At 30.7% G+C, this 20,237-nt stretch overlaps 12 non-coding genes across 12 annotated transcripts; all 12 read left to right on the forward strand.

Annotated features, from left to right (window-relative positions):
- The first annotated feature begins 1,942 nt into the window (after nt 1–1,942).
- On the forward strand, nt 1,943–2,015 carry TRNAR-UCG (transfer RNA arginine (anticodon UCG)). The gene has a single exon. It is a non-coding gene; the product is annotated as a tRNA-Arg (tRNA).
- A 1,846-nt stretch (nt 2,016–3,861) lies between these two features.
- Nucleotides 3,862–3,934, forward strand: TRNAR-UCG (transfer RNA arginine (anticodon UCG)). Its single transcript has one exon. It is a non-coding gene; the product is annotated as a tRNA-Arg (tRNA).
- Nucleotides 3,935–10,058: 6,124 nt separating this feature from the next.
- Nucleotides 10,059–10,131, forward strand: TRNAR-UCG (transfer RNA arginine (anticodon UCG)). The gene has a single exon. It is a non-coding gene; the product is annotated as a tRNA-Arg (tRNA).
- Nucleotides 10,132–11,976: 1,845 nt separating this feature from the next.
- On the forward strand, nt 11,977–12,049 carry TRNAR-UCG (transfer RNA arginine (anticodon UCG)). Its single transcript has one exon. It is a non-coding gene; the product is annotated as a tRNA-Arg (tRNA).
- An 886-nt stretch (nt 12,050–12,935) lies between these two features.
- On the forward strand, nt 12,936–13,008 carry TRNAR-UCG (transfer RNA arginine (anticodon UCG)). The gene has a single exon. It is a non-coding gene; the product is annotated as a tRNA-Arg (tRNA).
- Nucleotides 13,009–13,893: 885 nt separating this feature from the next.
- Nucleotides 13,894–13,966, forward strand: TRNAR-UCG (transfer RNA arginine (anticodon UCG)). The gene has a single exon. It is a non-coding gene; the product is annotated as a tRNA-Arg (tRNA).
- Nucleotides 13,967–14,852: 886 nt separating this feature from the next.
- TRNAR-UCG (transfer RNA arginine (anticodon UCG)) lies at nt 14,853–14,925 on the forward strand. Its single transcript has one exon. It is a non-coding gene; the product is annotated as a tRNA-Arg (tRNA).
- An 885-nt stretch (nt 14,926–15,810) lies between these two features.
- Nucleotides 15,811–15,883, forward strand: TRNAR-UCG (transfer RNA arginine (anticodon UCG)). The gene has a single exon. It is a non-coding gene; the product is annotated as a tRNA-Arg (tRNA).
- Nucleotides 15,884–16,768: 885 nt separating this feature from the next.
- TRNAR-UCG (transfer RNA arginine (anticodon UCG)) lies at nt 16,769–16,841 on the forward strand. Its single transcript has one exon. It is a non-coding gene; the product is annotated as a tRNA-Arg (tRNA).
- Nucleotides 16,842–17,727: 886 nt separating this feature from the next.
- On the forward strand, nt 17,728–17,800 carry TRNAR-UCG (transfer RNA arginine (anticodon UCG)). The gene has a single exon. It is a non-coding gene; the product is annotated as a tRNA-Arg (tRNA).
- Nucleotides 17,801–18,685: 885 nt separating this feature from the next.
- Nucleotides 18,686–18,758, forward strand: TRNAR-UCG (transfer RNA arginine (anticodon UCG)). The gene has a single exon. It is a non-coding gene; the product is annotated as a tRNA-Arg (tRNA).
- An 885-nt stretch (nt 18,759–19,643) lies between these two features.
- On the forward strand, nt 19,644–19,716 carry TRNAQ-UUG (transfer RNA glutamine (anticodon UUG)). Its single transcript has one exon. It is a non-coding gene; the product is annotated as a tRNA-Gln (tRNA).
- Nucleotides 19,717–20,237: the final 521 nt, after the last annotated feature.

Raw genomic sequence — 20,237 nt, forward strand, 5'->3', positions numbered from 1 at the left:
TTCCACAGGTTCAACAACTTCTATAAAGATGACTGCGTGGCCTAATGGATAAGGCGTCTGACTTCGGAAGATTGAGGGTTCGAGTCCCTTCATGGTCGAGTCTTTCATTTTGTCACAATTTGAAATCTTCAAACTCTGCATGAATTCAATGGATAACAATGTTGTAAAGAATGTACATTTCTAAATGTAATTCCCATAGGAAAATAAATACAACATAAACAATGATGTGCATGATGTACACATAGTTATAGTTTTTTTAGGTTTTTGGTGCATAGTAAAAGGTATCCTTTTGGAAAAGGTAAGTATTTACCTGTTAACTTGTTCAATTTTGGTAATCTGTGTTGGAAAAAAATCTTTGACCAAATTGATACAATAAAGGATATTGCATATCTGCATATAAAAATTATATCTCACATGTTTAAAATGAATCATTGAAATCCGAACATCCATAGTCCAATGAGAAATTGCTATAAAGCCTACATCCCTAATATTTTCATAAAACTTAAAAAACCTTTAGGAAAATGTAAGTGTTTACCTGTTAACTTGTTTGATTTTGGTAATCTGTGTTGCAAAGCAGTTCTTTGACCAAATTGATACTATAATGGTTATTTGCATATCTGCATATAAAAAATACATCTCACATGTTTAGAAGGAATCAGTGAAATCAGAACACCCATAGTTCAATGAGAAATTGCTCTAATGCCTACATCCCTAATCTTTTTATAAAACTTTATAGCATGCCTATAGAAAAGTTAAGTTATTTCTCAGCTAAGTTAAGGATTTTACAAAATCTAGGCTATGTGAAAGGTATACTTTGTAATGTTCACTCAACATAAATCACTAAAATATGTTGGATTTCATTTTGTATTTCATATGCAAGTTTTTCCAAAACATACCTCTAGAAAAAGCTTCTAAATTTTGAATGTTATACTTGAGGTTACTATTACCACACCTTCCACAGGTTCGACAATTTCAACATAGATGACAGCGTGGCATAATGGATGAGGCGTCTGACTTCTGATCAGAAGATTGAGGGTTTGTGTCCCTTCATGGTCAAGTCATTCTTTTTGTCACTATTTGAAATCTTCAAACTCTGCATGAATTCAATGGATGACAATGTTGTAAAGAATGTACATTTCTAAATCTAATTCCCATAGGAAAATAAATACAACATAAACAATGATGTGCATGATGTACACATAGTTATAGGTTTTTTAGGTTTTTGGTGCATAGTAAAAGGTATCCTTTTGGAAAATGTAAGTATTTACCTGTTAACTTGTTCAATTTTGGTAATCTGTGTTGGAAAAAAATCTTTGACCAAATTGATACAATAAAGGATATTTGCATATCTGCATATAAAAATTATATCTCACATGTTTAAAATGAATCATTGAAATCCGAACAACCATAGTCCAATGAGAAATTGCTATAAAGCCTACATCCCTAATATTTTCATAAAACTTAAAAAACCTTTAGGAAAATGTCAGTGTTTACCTGTTATCTTGTTTGATTTTGGTAATCTGTGTTGCAAAACAATTCTTTGACCAAATTGATACTATAATGGTTATTTGCATATCTGCATATAAAAAATACATCTCACATGTTTAGAAGGAATCAGTGAAATCAGAACAGCCATAGCTCAATGAGAAATTGCTCTTATGCCTACATCCCTAATCTTTTTATAAAACTTTATAGCATGCCTATAGAAAAGTTAAGTTATTTCTCAGCTAAGTTAAGGATTTTACAAAATCTAGGCTATGTGAAAGGTATACTTTGTAATGTTCACTCACCATAAATCACTAAAATATGTTGGATTTCATTTTGTAATTCATATGCAAGTTTTTCCAATACATATATATAGAAAAAACTTCTAAATTTTGAATGTTATACTTGAGGTTACTTTTACCACACCTTCCACAGGATCGACAACTTCTATAAAGATGACCGCGTGGCCTAATGGATAAGGCGTCTGACTTCGGATCAGAAGATTGAGGGTTCGAGTCCCTTCGTGGTCGAGTCTTTCATTTTGTCACAATTTGAAATCTTCAAACTCTGCATGAATTCAATGGATGACAATGTTGTAAAGAATGTACATTTCTAAATGTAATTCCCATAGGAAAATAAATACAACATAAACAATGATGTGCATGATGTACACATAGTTATAGTTTTTTTAGGTTTTTGGTGCATAGTAAAAGGTATCCTTTTAGAAAATGTAAGTATTTACCTGTTAACTTGTTCAATTTTGGTAATCTGTGTTGGAAAAAAATCTTTGACCAAATTGATACAATAAAGGATATTTGCATATCTGCATATAAAAATTATATCTCACATGTTTAAAATGAATCATTGAAATCCGAACATCCATAGTCCAATGAGAAATTGCTATAAAGCCTACATCCCTAATATTTTCATAAAACTTAAAAAACCTTTAGGAAAATGTCAGTGTTTACCTGTTAACTTGTTTGATTTTGGTAATCTGTGTTGCAAAACAATTCTTTGACCAAATTGATACTATAATGGTTATTTGCATATCTGCATATAAAAAATACATCTCACATGTTTAGAAGGAATCAGTGAAATCAGAACAGCCATAGCTCAATGAGAAATTGCTCTTATGCCTACATCCCTAATCTTTTTATAAAACTTTATAGCATGCCTATAGAAAAGTTAAGTTATTTCTCAGCTAAGTTAAGGATTTTACAAAATCTAGGCTATGTGAAAGGTATACTTTGTAATGTTCACTCAACATAAATCACTAAAATATGTTGGATTTCATTTTGTAATTCATATGCAAGTTTTTCCAAAACATACCTCTAGAAAAAGCTTCTAAATTTTGAATGTTATACTTGAGGTTACTATTACCACACCTTCCACAGGTTCGACAATTTCGACATAGATGACAGCGTGGCATAATGGATGAGGCGTCTGACTTCTGATCAGAAGATTGAGGGTTTGTGTCCCTTCATGGTCAAGTCATTCTTTTTGTCACTATTTGAAATCTTCAAACTCTGCATGAATTCAATGGATGACAATGTTGTAAAGAATGTACATTTCTAAATCTAATTCCCATAGGAAAATAAATACAACATAAACAATGATGTGCATGATGTACACATAGTTATAGGTTTTTTTAGGTTTTTGGTGCATAGTAAAAGGTATCCTTTTGGAAAATGTAAGTATTTACCTGTTAACTTGTTCAATTTTGGTAATCTGTGTTGGAAAAAAATCTTTGACCAAATTGATACAATAAAGGATATTTGCATATCTGCATATAAAAATTATATCTCACATGTTTAAAATGAATCATTGAAATCCGAACATCCATAGTCCAATGAGAAATTGCTATAAAGCCTACATCCCTAATATTTTCATAAAACTTAAAAAACCTTTAGGAAAATGTCAGTGTTTACCTGTTAACTTGTTTGATTTTGGTAATCTGTGTTGCAAAGCAATTCTTTGACCAAATTGATACTATAATGGTTATTTGCATATCTGCATATAAAAAATACATCTCACATGTTTAGAAGGAATCAGTGAAATCAGAACAGCCATAGCTCAATGAGAAATTGCTCTTATGCCTACATCCCTAATCTTTTTATAAAACTTTATAGCATGCCTATAGAAAAGTTAAGTTATTTCTCAGCTAAGTTAAGGATTTTACAAAATCTAGGCTATGTGAAAGGTATACTTTGTAATGTTCACTCAACATAAATCACTAAAATATGTTGGATTTCATTTTGTAATTCATATGCAAGTTTTTCCAATACATATATCTAGAAAAAACTTCTAAATTTTGAATGTTATACTTGAGGTTACTTTTACCACACCTTCCACAGATTCGACAACTTCTATAAAGATGACCGCGTGGCCTAATGGATAAGGCGTCTGACTTCGGATCAGAAGATTGAGGGTTCGAGTCCCTTCGTGGTCGAGTCTTTCATTTTGTCACAATTTGAAATCTTCAAACTCTGCATGAATTCAATGGATGACAATGTTGTAAAGAATGTACATTTCTAAATGTAATTCCCATAGGAAAATAAATACAACATAAACAATGATGTGCATGATGTACACATAGTTATAGTTTTTTTAGGTTTTTGGTGCATAGTAAAAGGTATCCTTTTGGAAAATGTAAGTATTTACCTGTTAACTTGTTCAATTTTGGTAATCTGTGTTGGAATAAAATCTTTGACCAAATTGATACAATAAAGGATATTACATATCTGCATATAAAAATTATATCTCACATGTTTAAAATGAATCATTGAAATCCGAACATCCATAGTCCAATGAGAAATTGCTATTAAGCCTACATCCCTAATATTTTCATAAAACTTAAAAAACCTTTAGGAAAATGTCAGTGTTTATCTGTTAACTTGTTTGATTTTGGTAATCTGTGTTGCAAAGCAATTCATTGACCAAATTGATACAATAAAGGATATTTGCATATCTGCATATAAAAATTATATCTCACATGTTTAAAATGAATCATTGAAATCGAAACATCCATAGTCCAATGAGAAATTGCTATAAAGCCTACATCCCTAATATTTTCATAAAACTTAAAAAACCTTTAGGAAAATGTCAGTGTTTACCTGTTAACTTGTTTGATTTTGGTAATCTGTGTTGCAAAACAATTCTTTGACCAAATTGATACTATAATGGTTATTTGCATATCTGCATATAAAAAATACATCTCACATGTTTAGAAGGAATCAGTGAAATCAGAACAGCCATAGCTCAATGAGAAATTGCTCTTATGCCTACATCCCTAATCTTTTTATAAAACTTTATAGCATGCCTGTAGAAAAGTTAAGTTATTTCTCAGCTAAGTTAAGGATTCTACAAAATCTAGGCTATGTGAAAGGTATTCTTTGTAATGTTCACTCAACATAAATCACTAAAATATGTTGGATTTCATTTTGTAATTAATATGCAAGTTTTTCCAAAACATATATCTAGAAAAAACTTCTAAATTTTGAATGTTATACTTGAGGTTACTATTACCACACCTTCCACAGGTTCGACAACTTCTATAAAGATGACCGCGGCCTAATGGATAAGCCATCTGACTTTGGATCAGAAAATTGAGGGTTCGAGTCACTTCGTGGTCGAGTCTTTCATTTTGTCACTATTTGAAATCTTCAAACTCTGCATGAATTCAAACGATGACAATGTTGTAAAGAATGTACATTTCTAAATGTAATTCCCATAGGAAAATAAATACAACATAAACAATGATGTGCATGATGTACACATAGTTATAGTTTTTTTAGGTTTTTGGTGCATAGTAAAAGGTATACTTTTGGAAAATGTAAGTATTTACCTGTTAACTTGTTCAATTTTGGTAATCTGTGTTGGAATAAAATCTTTGACCAAATTGATACAATAAAGGATATTACATATCTGCATATAAAAATTATATCTCACATGTTTAAAATGAATCATTGAAATCCGAACATCCATAGTCCAATGAGAAATTGCTATTAAGCCTACATCCCTAATATTTTCATAAAACTTAAAAAACCTTTAGGAAAATGTCAGTGTTTATCTGTTAACTTGTTTGATTTTGGTAATCTGTGTTGCAAAGCAATTCATTGACCAAATTGATACAATAAAGGATATTTGCATATCTGCATATAAAAATTATATCTCACATGTTTAAAATGAATCATTGAAATCGAAACATCCATAGTCCAATGAGAAATTGCTATAAAGCCTACATCCCTAATATTTTCATAAAACTTAAAAAACCTTTAGGAAAATGTCAGTGTTTACCTGTTAACTTGTTTGATTTTGGTAATCTGTGTTGCAAAACAATTCTTTGACCAAATTGATACTATAATGGTTATTTGCATATCTGCATATAAAAAATACATCTCACATGTTTAGAAGGAATCAGTGAAATCAGAACAGCCATAGCTCAATGAGAAATTGCTCTTATGCCTACATCCCTAATCTTTTTATAAAACTTTATAGCATGCCTGTAGAAAAGTTAAGTTATTTCTCAGCTAAGTTAAGGATTCTACAAAATCTAGGCTATGTGAAAGGTATACTTTGTAATGTTCACTCAACATAAATCACTAAAATATGTTGGATTTCATTTTGTAATTAATATGCAAGTTTTTCCAAAACATATATCTAGAAAAAACTTCTAAATTTTGAATGTTATACTTGAGGTTACTATTACCACACCTTCCACAGGTTCGACAACTTCTATAAAGATGACCGCGGCCTAATGGATAAGCCGTCTGACTTTGGATCAGAAAATTGAGGGTTCGAGTCACTTCGTGGTCGAGTCTTTCATTTTGTCACTATTTGAAATCTTCAAACTCTGCATGAATTCAAACGATGACAATGTTGTAAAGAATGTACATTTCTAAATGTAATTCCCATAGGAAAATAAATACAACATAAACAATGATGTGCATGATGTACACATAGTTATAGTTTTTTTAGGTTTTTGGTGCATAGTAAAAGGTATCTTTTTGGAAAAGGTAAGTATTTACCTGTTAACTTGTTCAATTTTGGTAATCTGTGTTGGAAAAAAATCTTTGACCAAATTGATACAATAAAGGATATTGCATATCTGCATATAAAAATTATATCTCACATGTTTAAAATGAATCATTGAAATCCGAACATCCATAGTCCAATGAGAAATTGCTATAAAGCCTACATCCCTAATATTTTCATAAAACTTAAAAAACCTTTAGGAAAATGTAAGTGTTTACCTGTTAACTTGTTTGATTTTGGTAATCTGTGTTGCAAAGCAGTTCTTTGACCAAATTGATACTATAATGGTTATTTGCATATCTGCATATAAAAAATACATCTCACATGTTTAGAAGGAATCAGTGAAATCAGAACACCCATAGTTCAATGAGAAATTGCTCTAATGCCTACATCCCTAATCTTTTTTTAAAACTTTATAGCATGCCTATAGAAAAGTTAAGTTATTTCTCAGCTAAGTTAAGGATTTTACAAAATCTAGGCTATGTGAAAGGTATACTTTGTAATGTTCACTCAACATAAATCACTAAAATATGTTGGATTTCATTTTGTAATTCATATGCAAGTTTTTCCAAAACATACCTCTAGAAAAAGCTTCTAAATTTTGAATGTTATACTTGAGGTTACTATTACCACACCTTCCACAGGTTTGACAATTTCGACATAGATGACAGCGTGGCATAATGGATGAGGCGTCTGACTTCTGATCAGAAGATTGAGGGTTCGTGTCCCTTCGTGGTCAAGTCATTCTTTTTGTCACTATTTGAAATCTTCAAACTCTGCATGAATTCAATGGATGACAATGTTTTAAAGAATGTACATTTCTAAATGTAATTCCCATAGGAAAATAAATACAACATAAACAATGATGTGCATGATGTACACATAGTTATAGGTTTTTTAGGTTTTTGGTGCATAGTAAAAGGTATCCTTTTGGAAAATGTAAGTATTTACCTGTTAACTTGTTCAATTTTGGTAATCTGTGTTGGAAAAAAATCTTTGACCAAATTGATACAATAAAGGATATTTGCATATCTGCATATAAAAATTATATCTCACATGTTTAAAATGAATCATTGAAATCCGAACATCTATAGTCCAATGAGAAATTGCTATAAAGCCTACATCCCTAATATTTTCATAAAACTTAAAAAACCTTTAGGAAAATGTCAGTGTTTACCTGTTAACTTGTTTGATTTTGGTAATCTGTGTTGCAAAACAATTCTTTGACCAAATTGATACTATAATGGTTATTTGCATATCTGCATATAAAAAATACATCTCACATGTTTAGAAGGAATCAGTGAAATCAGAACAGCCATAGCTCAATGAGAAATTGCTCTTATGCCTACATCCCTAATCTTTTTATAAAACTTTATAGCATGCCTATAGAAAAGTTAAGTTATTTCTCAGCTAAGTTAAGGATTTTACAAAATCTAGGCTATGTGAAAGGTATACTTTGTAATGTTCACTCAACATAAATCACTAAAATATGTTGGATTTCATTTTGTAATTCATAAGCAAGTTTTTCCAAAACATATATCTAGAAAAAACTTCTAAATTTTGAATGTTATACTTAAGGTTACTATTACCACACCTTCCACAGGTTCAACAACTTCTATAAAGATGACTGCGTGGCCTAATGGATAAGGCGTCTGATTTCGGAAGATTGAGGGTTCGAGTCCCTTCATGGTCGAGTCTTTCATTTTGTCACAATTTGAAATCTTCAAACTCTGCATGAATTCAATGGATGACAATGTTGTAAAGAATGTACATTTCTAAATGTAATTCCCATAGGAAAATAAATACAACATAAACAATGATGTGCATGATGTACACATAGTTATAGTTTTTTTAGGTTTTTGGTGCATAGTAAAAGGTATCCTTTTAGAAAATGTAAGTATTTACCTGTTAACTTGTTCAATTTTGGTAATCTGTGTTGGAAAAAAATCTTTGACCAAATTGATACAATAAAGGATATTTGCATATCTGCATATAAAAATTATATCTCACATGTTTAAAATGAATCATTGAAATCCGAACATCCATAGTCCAATGAGAAATTGCTATAAAGCCTACATCCCTAATATTTTCATAAAACTTAAAAAACCTTTAGGAAAATGTCAGTGTTTACCTGTTAACTTGTTTGATTTTGGTAATCTGTGTTGCAAAACAATTCTTTGACCAAATTGATACTATAATGGTTATTTGCATATCTGCATATAAAAAATACATCTCACATGTTTAGAAGGAATCAGTGAAATCAGAACAGCCATAGCTCAATGAGAAATTGCTCTTATGCCTACATCCCTAATCTTTTTATAAAACTTTATAGCATGCCTATAGAAAAGTAAAGTTATTTCTCAGCTAAGTTAAGGATTTTACAAAATCTAGGCTATGTGAAAGGTATACTTTGTAATGTTCACTCAACATAAATCACTAAAATATGTTGGATTTCATTTTGTAATTCATATGCAAGTTTTTCCAAAACATACCTCTAGAAAAAGCTTCTAAATTTTGAATGTTATACTTGAGGTTACTATTACCACACCTTCCACAGGTTCGACAATTTCGACATAGATGACAGCGTGGCATAATGGATGAGGCGTCTGACTTCTGATCAGAAGATTGAGGGTTTGTGTCCCTTCATGGTCAAGTCATTCTTTTTGTCACTATTTGAAATCTTCAAACTCTGCATGAATTCAATGGATGACAATGTTGTAAAGAATGTACATTTCTAAATCTAATTCCCATAGGAAAATAAATACAACATAAACAATGATGTGCATGATGTACACATAGTTATAGGTTTTTTTAGGTTTTTGGTGCATAGTAAAAGGTATCCTTTTGGAAAATGTAAGTATTTACCTGTTAACTTGTTCAATTTTGGTAATCTGTGTTGGAAAAAAATCTTTGACCAAATTGATACAATAAAGGATATTTGCATATCTGCATATAAAAATTATATCTCACATGTTTAAAATGAATCATTGAAATCCGAACATCCATAGTCCAATGAGAAATTGCTATAAAGCCTACATCCCTAATATTTTCATAAAACTTAAAAAACCTTTAGGAAAATGTCAGTGTTTACCTGTTAACTTGTTTGATTTTGGTAATCTGTGTTGCAAAGCAATTCTTTGACCAAATTGATACTATAATGGTTATTTGCATATCTGCATATAAAAAATACATCTCACATGTTTAGAAGGAATCAGTGAAATCAGAACAGCCATAGCTCAATGAGAAATTGCTCTTATGCCTACATCCCTAATCTTTTTATAAAACTTTATAGCATGCCTATAGAAAAGTTAAGTTATTTCTCAGCTAAGTTAAGGATTTTACAAAATCTAGGCTATGTGAAAGGTATACTTTGTAATGTTCACTCAACATAAATCACTAAAATATGTTGGATTTCATTTTGTAATTCATATGCAAGTTTTTCCAATACATATATCTAGAAAAAACTTCTAAATTTTGAATGTTATACTTGAGGTTACTTTTACCACACCTTCCACAGGTTCGGCAACTTCTATAAAGATGACCGCGTGGCCTAATGAATAAGGCGTCTGACTTCGGATCAGAAGATTGAGGGTTCGAGTCCCTTCGTGGTCGAGTCTTTCATTTTGTCACAATTTGAAATCTTCAAACTCTGCATGAATTCAATGGATGACAATGTTGTAAAGAATGTACATTTCTAAATGTAATTCCCATAGGAAAATAAATACAACATAAACAATGATGTGCATGATGTACACATAGTTATAGTTTTTTTAGGTTTTTGGTGCATAGTAAAAGGTATCCTTTTGGAAAATGTAAGTATTTACCTGTTAACTTGTTCAATTTTGGTAATCTGTGTTGGAAAAAAATCTTTGACCAAATTGATACAATAAAGGATATTTGCATATCTGCATATAAAAATTATATCTCACATGTTTAAAATGAATCATTGAAATCCGAACATCCATAGTCCAATGAGAAATTGCTATAAAGCCTACATCCCTAATATTTTCATAAAACTTAAAAAACCTTTAGGAAAATGTAAGTGTTTACCTGTTAACTTGTTTGATTTTGGTAATCTGTGTTGCAAAGCAGTTCTTTGACCAAATTGATACTATAATGGTTATTTGCATATCTGCATATAAAAAATACATCTCACATGTTTAGAAGGAATCAGTGAAATCAGAACACCCATAGTTCAATGAGAAATTGCTCTAATGCCTACATCCCTAATCTTTTTATAAAACTTTATAGCATGCCTATAGAAAAGTTAAGTTATTTCTCAGCTAAGTTAAGGATTTTACAAAATCTAGGCTATGTGAAAGGTATACTTTGTAATGTTCACTCAACATAAATCACTAAAATATGTTGGATTTCATTTTGTAATTCACATGCAAGTTTTTCCAAAACATACCTCTAGAAAAAGCTTCTAAATTTTGAATGTTATACTTGAGGTTACTATTACCACACCTTCCACAGGTTCGACAATTTCGACATAGATGACAGCGTGGCATAATGGATGAGGCATCTGACTTCTGATCAGAAGATTGAGGGTTTGTGTCCCTTCATGGTCAAGTCATTCTTTTTGTCACTATTTGAAATCTTCAAACTCTGCATGAATTCAATGGATGACAATGTTGTAAAGAATGTACATTTCTAAATCTAATTCCCATAGGAAAATAAATACAACATAAACAATGATGTGCATGATGTACACATAGTTATAGGTTTTTTAGGTTTTTGGTGCATAGTAAAAGGTATCCTTTTGGAAAATGTAAGTATTTACCTGTTAACTTGTTCAATTTTGGTAATCTGTGTTGGAAAAAAATCTTTGACCAAATTGATACAATAAAGGATATTTGCATATCTGCATATAAAAATTATATCTCACATGTTTAAAATGAATCATTGAAATCCGAACATCCATAGTCCAATGAGAAATTGCTATAAAGCCTACATCCCTAATATTTTCATAAAACTTAAAAAACCTTTAGGAAAATGTCAGTGTTTACCTGTTAACTTGTTTGATTTTGGTAATCTGTGTTGCAAAGCAATTCTTTGACCAAATTGATACTATAATGGTTATTTGCATATCTGCATATAAAAAATACATCTCACATGTTTAGAAGGAATCAGTGAAATCAGAACAGCCATAGCTCAATGAGAAATTGCTCTTATGCCTACATCCCTAATCTTTTTATAAAACTTTATAGCATGCCTATAGAAAAGTTAAGTTATTTCTCAGCTAAGATAAGGATTTTACAAAATCTAGGCTATGTGAAAGGTATACTTTGTAATGTTCACTCAACATAAATCACTAAAATATGTTGGTTTTCATTTTGTAATTCATATGCAAGTTTTTCCAATACATATATCTAGAAAAAACTTCTAAATTTTGAATGTTATACTTGAGGTTACTTTTACCACACCTTCCACAGGTTCGACAACTTCTATAAAGATGACCGCGTGGCCTAATGGATAAGGCGTCTGACTTCGGATCAGAAGATTGAGGGTTCGAGTCCCTTCGTGGTCGAGTCTTTCATTTTGTCACAATTTGAAATCTTCAAACTCTGCATGAATTCAATGGATGACAATGTTGTAAAGAATGTACATTTCTAAATGTAATTCCCATAGGAAAATAAATACAACATAAACAATGATGTGCATGATGTACACATAGTTATAGTTTTTTTAGGTTTTTGGTGCATAGTAAAAGGTATCCTTTTGGAAAATGTAAGTATTTACCTGTTAACTTGTTCAATTTTGATAATCTGTGTTGGAAAAACATCTTTGACCAAATTGATACAATAAAGGATATTTGCATATCTGCATATAAAAATTATATCTCACATGTTTAAAATGAATCATTGAAATCCGAACATCCATAGTCCAATGAGAAATTGCTATAAAGCCTACATCCCTAATATTTTCATAAAACTTAAAAAACCTTTAGGAAAATGTCAGTGTTTACCTGTTAACTTGTTTGATTTTGGTAATCTGTGTTGCAAAACAATTCTTTGACCAAATTGATACTATAATGGTTATTTGCATATCTGCATATAAAAAATACATCTCACATGTTTAGAAGGAATCAGTGAAATCAGAACAGCCATAGCTCAATGAGAAATTGCTCTTATGCCTACATCCCTAATCTTTTTATAAAACTTTATAGCATGCCTGTAGAAAAGTTAAGTTATTTCTCAGCTAAGTTAAGGATTCTACAAAATCTAGGCTATGTGAAAGGTATACTTTGTAATGTTCACTCAACATAAATCACTAAAATATGTTGGATTTCATTTTGTAATTAATATGCAAGTTTTTCCAAAACATATATCTAGAAAAAACTTCTAAATTTTGAATGTTATACTTGAGGTTACTATTACCACACCTTCCACAGGTTCGACAAATTCTATAAAGATGACTGCGTGGCCTAATGGATAAGGCGTCTGACTTCGGATCAGAAGATTGAGGGTTCGAGTCCCTTCGTGGTCGAGTCTTTCATTTTGTCACAATTTGAAATCTTCAAACTCTGCATGAATTCAATGGATGACAATGTTGTAAAGAATGTACATTTCTAAATGTAATTCCCATAGGAAAATAAATACAACATAAACAATGATGTGCATGATGTACACATAGTTATAGTTTTTTTAGGTTTTTGGTGCATAGTAAAAGGTATCCTTTTGGAAAAGGTAAGTATTTACCTGTTAACTTGTTCAATTTTGGTAATCTGTGTTGGAATAAAATCTTTGACCAAATTGATACAATAAAGGATATTTGCATATCTGCATATAAAAATTATATCTCACATGTTTAAAATGAATCATTGAAATCCGAACATCCATAGTCCAATGAGAAATTGCTATAAAGCCTACATCCCTAATATTTTCATAAAACTTAAAAAACCTTTAGGAAAATGTCAGTGTTTACCTGTTAACTTGTTTGATTTTGGTAATCTGTGTTGCAAAGCAATTCTTTGACCAAATTGATACTATAATGGTTATTTGCATATCTGCATATAAAAAATACATCTCACATGTTTAGAAGGAATCAGTGAAATCAGAACAGCCATAGCTCAATGAGAAATTGCTCTTATGCCTACATCCCTAATCTTTTTATAAAACTTCATAGCATGCCTATAGAAAAGTTAAGTTATTTCTCAGCTAAGTTAAGGATTTTACAAAATCTAGGCTATGTGAAAGGTATACTTTGTAATGTTCACTCAACATAAATCACTAAAATATGTTGGATTTCATTTTGTAATTCATATGCAAGTTTTTCCAATACATATATCTAGAAAAAACTTCTAAATTTTGAATGTTATACTTGAGGTTACTTTACCACACCTTCCACAGGTTCGACTACTTCTATAAAGATGACCGCGTGGCCTAATGGATAAGGCGTCTGACTTCGGATCAGAAGATTGAGGGTTCGAGTCCCTTCGTGGTCGAGTCTTTCATTTTGTCACAATTTGAAATCTTCAAACTCTGCATGAATTCAATGGATGACAATGTTGTAAAGCATGTACATTTCTAAATGTAATTCCCATAGGAAAATAAATACAACATAAACAATGATGTGCATGATGTACACATAGTTATAGTTTTTTTAGGTTTTTGGTGCATAGTAAAAGGTATCCTTTTGGAAAATGTAAGTATTTACCTGTTAACTTGTTCAATTTTGGTAATCTGTTTTTGAAAAAAATCTTTGACCAAATTGATACAATAAAGGATATTTGCATATCTGCATATAAAAATTATATCTCACATGTTTAAAATGAATCATTGAAATCCGAACATCCATAGTCCAATGAGAAATTGCTATAAAGCCTACATCCCTAATATTTTCATAAAACTTAAAAAACCTTTAGGAAAATGTCAGTGTTTACCTGTTAACATGTTTGATTTTGGTAATCTGTGTTGCAAAACAATTCTTTGACCAAATTGATACTATAATGGTTATTTGCATATCTGCTTTTAAAAAATACATCTCACATGTTTAGAAGGAATCAGTGAAATCAGAACACCCATAGCTCAATGAGAAATTGCTCTTATGCCTACATCCCTAATCTTTTTATAAAACTCTATAGCATGCCTATAGAAAAGTTAAGTTATTTCTCAGCTAAGTTAAGGATTCTACAAAATCTAGGCTATGTGAAAGGTATACTTTGTAATGTTCACTCAACATAAATCACTAAAATATGTTGGATTTCATTTTGTAATTCATATGCAAGTTTTTCCAAAACATATATCTAGAAAAAACTTCTAAATTTTGAATGTTATACTTGAGGTTACTATTACCACACCTTCCACAGGTTCGACAAATTCTATAAAGATGACTGCGTGGCCTAATGGATAAGGCGTCTGACTTCGGATCAGAAGATTGAGGGTTCGAGTCCCTTCGTGGTCGAGTCTTTCATTTTGTCACAATTTGAAATCTTCAAACTCTGCATGAATTCAATGGATGACAATGTTGTAAAGAATGTACATTTCTAAATGTAATTCCCATAGGAAAATAAATACAACATAAACAATGATGTGCATGATGTACACATAGTTATAGTTTTTTTAGGTTTTTGGTGCATAGTAAAAGGTATCCTTTTGGAAAAGGTAAGTATTTACCTGTTAACTTGTTCAATTTTGGTAATCTGTGTTGGAAAAAAATCTTTGACCAAATTGATACAATAAAGGATATTGCATATCTGCATATAAAAATTATATCTCACATGTTTAAAATGAATCATTGAAATCCGAACATCCATAGTCCAATGAGAAATTGCTATAAAGCCTACATCCCTAATATTTTCATAAAACTTAAAAAAACTTTAGGAAAATGTAAGTGTTTACCTGTTAACTTGTTTGATTTTGGTAATCTGTGTTGCAAAGCAGTTCTTTGACCAAATTGATACTATAATGGTTATTTGCATATCTGCATATAAAAAATACATCTCACATGTTTAGAAGGAATCAGTGAAATCAGAACACCCATAGTTCAATGAGAAATTGCTCTAATGCCTACATCCCTAATCTTTTTATAAAACTTTATAGCATGCCGGTAGAAAAGTTAAGTTATTTCTCAGCTAAGTTAAGGATTTTACAAAATCTAGGCTATGTGAAAGGTATACTTTGTAATGTTCACTCAACATAAATCACTAAAATATGTTGGATTTCATTTTGTAATTCATATGCAAGTTTTTCCAAAACATACCTCTAGAAAAAGCTTCTAAATTTTGAATGTTATACTTGAGGTTACTATTACCACACCTTCCACAGGTTCGACAACTTCTATAAAGATGACTGCGTGGCCTAATGGATAAGGCGTCTGACTTCGGATCTGAAGATTGAGGGTTCAAGTCCCTTTGTGGTCGAGTCTTTCATTTTGTCACAATTTGAAATCTTCAAACTCTGCATGAATTCAATGGATGACAATGTTGTAAAGAATGTACATTTCTAAATGTAATTCCCATAGGAAAATAAATACAATATAAACAATGATGTGCATGATGTACACATAGTTATAGTTTTTTTAGGTTTTTGGTGCATAGTAAAAGGTATCCTTTTGGAAAAGGTAAGTATTTACCTGTTAACTTGTTCAATTTTGGTAATCTGTGTTGGAAAAAAATCTTTGACCAAATTGATACAATAAAGGATATTACATATCTGCATATAAAAATTATATCTCACATGTTTAAAATGAATCATTGAAATCCGAACATCCATAGTCCAATGAGAAATTGCTATAAAGCCTACATCCCTAATATTTTCATAAAACTTAAAAAACCTTTAGGAAAATGTCAGTGTTTACCTGTTAACTTGTTTGATTTTGGTAATCTGTGTTGCAAAGCAATTCTTTGACCAAATTGATACTATAATGGTTATTTGCATATCTGCATATAAAAAATACATCTCACATGTTTAGAAGGAATCAGTGAAATCAGAACAGTCATAGCTCAATGAAAAATTGCTCTAATGCCTACATCCCTAATCTTTTTATAAAACTTTATAGCATGCCTATAGAAAAGTTAAGTTATTTCTCAGCTAAGTTAAGGATTTTACAAAATCTAGGCAATGTGAAAGGTATACTTTGTAATGTTCACTCAACATAAATCACTAAAATATGTTGGATTTCATTTTGTAATTCATATGCAAGTTTTTCCAAAACATATATCTAGAAAAAACTTCTAAATTTTGAATGTTATACTTGTGGTTACTATTACCACACCTTCCACAGGTTCGACAACTTCTATAAAGATGACCGCGTGGCCTAATGGATAAGCCGTCTGACTTCGGATCAGATGATTGAGGGTTCGAGTCCCTTCGTGGTCGAGTCTTTCATTTTGTCACAATTTGAAATATTCAAACTCTGCATGAATTCAATTGATGACAATGTTGTAAAGAATGTACATTTCTAAATGTAATTCCCATAGGAAAATAAATACAACATAAACAATGATGTGCATGATGTACACATAGTTATAGTTTTTTTAGGTTTTTGGTGCATAGTAAAAGGTATCCTTTTGGAAAAGGTAAGTATTTACCTGTTAACTTGTTCAATTTTGGTAATCTGTGTTGGAAAAAAATCTTTGACCAAATTGATACAATAAAGGATATTTGCATATCTGCATATAAAAATTATATCTCACATGTTTAAAATGAATCATTGAAATCCGAACATCCATAGTCCAATGAGAAATTGCTATAAAGCCTACATCCCTAATATTTTCATAAAACTTAAAAAACCTTTAGGAAAATGTAAGTGTTTACCTGTTAACTTGTTTGATTTTGGTAATCTGTGTTGCAAAGCAGTTCTTTGACCAAATTGATACTATAATGGTTATTTGCATATCTGCATATAAAAAATACATCTCACATGTTTAGAAGGAATCAGTGAAATCAGAACACCCATAGTTCAATGAGAAATTGCTCTAATGCCTACATCCCTAATCTTTTTATAAAACTTTATAGCATGCCGGTAGAAAAGTTAAGTTATTTCTCAGCTAAGTTAAGGATTTTACAAAATCTAGGCTATGTGAAAGGTATACTTTGTAATGTTCACTCAACATAAATCACTAAAATATGTTGGATTTCATTTTGTAATTCATATGCAAGTTTTTCCAAAACATACCTCTAGAAAAAGCTTCTAAATTTTGAATGTTATACTTGAGGTTACTATTACCACACCTTCCACAGGTTCGACAACTTCTATAAAGATGACTGCGTGGCCTAATGGATAAGGCGTCTGACTTCGGATCTGAAGATTGAGGGTTCAAGTCCCTTCGTGGTCGAGTCTTTCATTTTGTCACAATTTGAAATCTTCAAACTCTGCATGAATTCAATGGATGACAATGTTGTAAAGAATGTACATTTCTAAATGTAATTCCCATAGGAAAATAAATACAATATAAACAATGATGTGCATGATGTACACATAGTTATAGTTTTTTTAGGTTTTTGGTGCATAGTAAAAGGTATCCTTTTGGAAAAGGTAAGTATTTACCTGTTAACTTGTTCAATTTTGGTAATCTGTGTTGGAAAAAAATCTTTGACCAAATTGATACAATAAAGGATATTACATATCTGCATATAAAAATTATATCTCACATGTTTAAAATGAATCATTGAAATCCGAACATCCATAGTCCAATGAGAAATTGCTATAAAGCCTACATCCCTAATATTTTCATAAAACTTAAAAAACCTTTAGGAAAATGTCAGTGTTTACCTGTTAACTTGTTTGATTTTGGTAATCTGTGTTGCAAAGCAATTCTTTGACCAAATTGATACTATAATGGTTATTTGCATATCTGCATATAAAAAATACATCTCACATGTTTAGAAGGAATCAGTGAAATCAGAACAGTCATAGCTCAATGAAAAATTGCTCTAATGCCTACATCCCTAATCTTTTTATAAAACTTTATAGCATGCCTATAGAAAAGTTAAGTTATTTCTCAGCTAAGTTAAGGATTTTACAAAATCTAGGCTATGTGAAAGGTATACTTTGTAATGTTCACTCAACATAAATCACTAAAATATGTTGGATTTCATTTTGTAATTCATATGCAAGTTTTTCCAAAACATATATCTAGAAAAAACTTCTAAATTTTGAATGTTATACTTGTGGTTACTATTACCACACCTTCCACAGGTTCGACAACTTCTATAAAGATGACCGCGTGGCCTAATGGATAAGCCGTCTGACTTCGGATCAGAAGATTGAGGGTTCGAGTCCCTTCGTGGTCGAGTCTTTCATTTTGTCACAATTTGAAATATTCAAACTCTGCATGAATTCAATTGATGACAATGTTGTAAAGAATGTACATTTCTAAATGTAATTCCCATAGGAAAATAAATACAACATAAACAATGATGTGCATGATGTACACATAGTTATAGTTTTTTTAGGTTTTTGGTGCATAGTAAAAGGTATCCTTTTGGAAAAGGTAAGTATTTACCTGTTAACTTGTTCAATTTTGGTAATCTGTGTTGGAAAAAAATCTTTGACCAAATTGATACAATAAAGGATATTAAATATCTGCATATAAAAATTATATCTCACAGGTTTAAAATGAATCATTGAAATCCGAACATCCATAGTCCAATGAGAAATTGCTATAAAGCCTACATCCCTAATATTTTCATAAAACTTAAAAAACCTTTAGAAAAATGTCAGTGTTTACCTGTTAACTTGTTTGATTTTGGTAATCTGTGTTGCAAAGCAATTCTTTGACCAAATTGATACTATAATGGTTATTTGCATATCTGCATATAAAAAATACATCTCACATGTTTAGAAGGAATCAGTGAAATCAGAACAGCCATAGCTCAATGAAAATTTGCTCTAATGCCTACATCCCTAATCTTTTTATAAAACTTTATAGCATGCCTATAGAAAAGTTAAGTTATTTCTCAGCTAAGTTAAGGATTTTACAAAATCTAGGCTATGTGAAAGGTATACTTTGTAATGTTCACTCAACATAAATCACTAAAATATGTTGGATTTCATTTTGTAATTCATATGCAAGTTTTTCCAAAACATATATCTAGAAAAAACTTCTAAATTTTTAATGTTATACTTGAGGTTACTATTACCACACCTTCCACAGGTTCGACAACTTCTATAAAGATGACCGCGTGGCCTAATGGATAAGCCGTCTGACTTTGGATCAGAAGATTGAGGGTTCGAGTCCCTTCGTGGTCGAGTCTTTCATTTTGTCACAATTTGAAATCTTCAAACTCTGCATGAATTCAATGGATGACAATGTTGTAAAGAATGTACATTTCTAAATGTAATTCCCATAGGAAAATAAATACAACATAAACAATGATGTGCATGATGTACACATAGTTATAGTTTTTTTAGGTTTTTGGTGCATAGTAAAAGGTATCCTTTTGGAAAAGGTAAGTATTTACCTGTTAACTTGTTCAATTTTGGTAATCTGTGTTGGAAAAAAATCTTTGACCAAATTGATACAATAAAGGATATTTGCATATCTGCATATAAAAATTATATCTCACTTGTTTAAAATGAATCATTGAAATCCGAACATCCATAGTCCAATGAGAAATTGCAATGAAGCCTACATCCCTAATATTTTCATAAAACTTAAAAAACCTTTAGGAAAATGTAAGTGTTTAACCTGTTAACTTGTTTGATTTTGGTAATCTGTGTTGCAAAGCAGTTCTTTGACCAAATTGATACTATAATGGTTATTTGCATAT

Source organism: Taudactylus pleione, unplaced genomic scaffold (genome assembly GCF_031769625.1).
Source record: "Taudactylus pleione unplaced genomic scaffold, aTauple2 ptg000612l, whole genome shotgun sequence".
NCBI classification, from domain to species: Eukaryota; Metazoa; Chordata; class Amphibia; order Anura; family Myobatrachidae; genus Taudactylus; species Taudactylus pleione.